The sequence below is a fragment of the Lepidothrix coronata genome, unplaced genomic scaffold (genome assembly GCF_001604755.1).
Source record: "Lepidothrix coronata isolate B3197 unplaced genomic scaffold, Lepidothrix_coronata-1.0 Scaffold47, whole genome shotgun sequence".
Taxonomy (NCBI): Eukaryota; Metazoa; Chordata; class Aves; order Passeriformes; family Pipridae; genus Lepidothrix; species Lepidothrix coronata.
This window is the reverse complement of record NW_016690227.1, coordinates 4,104,847-4,107,221: the sequence shown is the minus strand read 5'-3', so window position 1 is coordinate 4,107,221 and position 2,375 is coordinate 4,104,847.

The window sequence follows — 2,375 nt, the reverse complement described above, 5'->3', positions numbered from 1 at the left end:
TTTCTCTATTGCCCTCTACTGACTGCTGGGTAACGCCGCCTTCCCGGAGAACTGGCGAGCAACAGATACACGGTAACGCGTTCCCCCGCCGCCCTCCCTCGGATCGATCATGATACACGATGACCAAAAGTCAACACAAATCATTCTATTTTTCTCTTTGTTACAGAACACAAGGCAAGATTTACAGCTTCTTGGCCAGCCGTGGTAGCTGCAAAACACTAAACAACAGAAGCAGGAAGCAGTAACACGGCTCTGCTAATGTGTGTGGGGGGGGTGTTGTTGTTTTTTGCGAACAAAAGCCAGGAGAAAGTACAGAAGAATGCATTCTTCCTTGAAATGCAGATGAATTCACCCCATTGATGCCACAAATACTGTACGAGGGATCTGAATGTTATCTGATTTTAAGGGTTTGGTCCTGCCCGCACTGGATGCACAGAAATACTGACTTTTGATGGGAGTTCTGCATGAAGGGGCTGGTAGAGAGCCATGTATTTAAGGCCATGGGTTTTGGTCATTTCCCCTTTGTGTCTGAGTTCTGTTTAGCACATTCAGCACCGCACCTAACATGGGAAACATCATGTGACAGGATCCGGGGCAAGACACATACTGTGTATGAATGGCACTGGGAGTGGCTGTTGGCACTGCTTTTCGGACAAAGATGATCTATTATGCAAAGAGAACCCAGCGAACTAAGATTAAAAAAGGGAATGGCCCAAAGTTGTTTCAGGAGCAGAGGAAAAAAAAAATCAGCATTTCAGCCAGACTGTAAGAGATTGAGAAGAAAAAAGCAGGGATAAGAAGAGTGTAAGAGTGTGGGGGAGGGGGAAGCAGTTGGTGGAGAAATCAAAATTAATCCTTTGCATTGTATTAGTCACTGCTTAATAAGTAAAGCACAGTGCTTGGTAAACAGGTCACTCCGGCACTTGTTCTCACCAAAAAAAATTTAAACCAGGGTGCTGGTGCAAGTGTTCTGGCCCACCTGCACCATTCCAGGGGCAGGAAGAAGTCAGTCCGTCAGCTCCAGGCAACAGAATAAATCCCCAGCACATTTCCCTTTTGCTAGGCAGAGGCTGGGAGAGAACATGGCATTATCTTGCTGTACCATTCCTTCTCTGCAACCAACTCTCTTAGGGAGCAAGCATGGTTAAAAAATTATAAAAACAGACCCACCCCTCAAAAAATTGTTGGAACTATTTTTCCGTACTTGCGTTCAAAAAATACATTCATTTTTTCCCCACCAATATTAATAACCGGGAATATTTAATTTGCCAAAAAATCTGTTGCCTGATGAACACTGGTCGTGCTTTAAATAGATATTATACGACATCCCTGCTCTTCCACTTAGGAAAGATAGAGTTCACATAAAAACTATGATCAACCAAGCCAGCAACATGGCAATAAAAGTTTAGTATTGAAAGGTTCATTGAAAAAAATTATTTTCAATTCAAAGATAAAGTCAGCAGAGGCCCTAATTGTAGCTATTAGGAACATTTCATTAACAAGCCAGATTTACTGACTGCATTGTAAAGCTCTATTAAAGGAAGCCCTGAAATTCCTTTTTGCCCCATGCTTTTTCTATGTCTAAAGCTCTTAGCTATTCCATGTTAGAAAATAAGAAATAATTGTATTTATTCAAATTCCTTGATAGAATATCGAAGCCTGCTCAGCTGAATACCTCTCCTAAATGAACACCATTACCAATAGATCAAAGGAGGAAAACGTCTATCAAATGAATGGGGCCGAGGACACACATCAAACGGTGAAAAGCTGAGGGTTTGTTTTTTGGTTTTTGTTTGGTTGGTTTTATTTAATGGGAGCGCATTTGCAGAGCGATAAAGCAAGTATGCAGTTGCCAAAATTCATAGAAGGGCACCTCAAATAGAGCGGGCGACGGGTTAAGCTCAGCACTCCCGAGCATCAGGCGTCACTCTGGAGCTGCTGCTGCTGCAAATCCTTCACGTGACAATCCCTGACAGAAACATCCGTAGGGTTTGTTTTTTTTTTTTTTTCCCCCCCCCCATAGAATCACAGAATAGTTAGGGTTGGAAGGGACCCCAAGGCAGGGTCACCCAGAGCAGATGACAGAGGAACGCGTCCAGGTGGGTTTGGAATGTCTCCAGAGAGAGGGAGACTCAGCGACGTCCCTGGGCAGTCTGTTCCAGAGCTCTGCCACCCTCAACGCCAAGTTCTTCCTCATGTTTTTTCCCTGGGGTAAAAGTTTTCTTCCCTACAGGCAAAACTTTTCACGCCGCTGGAGACACAGGCGGCTCCCGAGCACGCACTCCCCGTTCCGAGCGGGCGGCGCGGTGAGGGCCGGGCTCGGCTCCCCCCCGGCCCCTCCGCCCGCCGAACCCCCGGGGCGGCCGCGGGGCCCC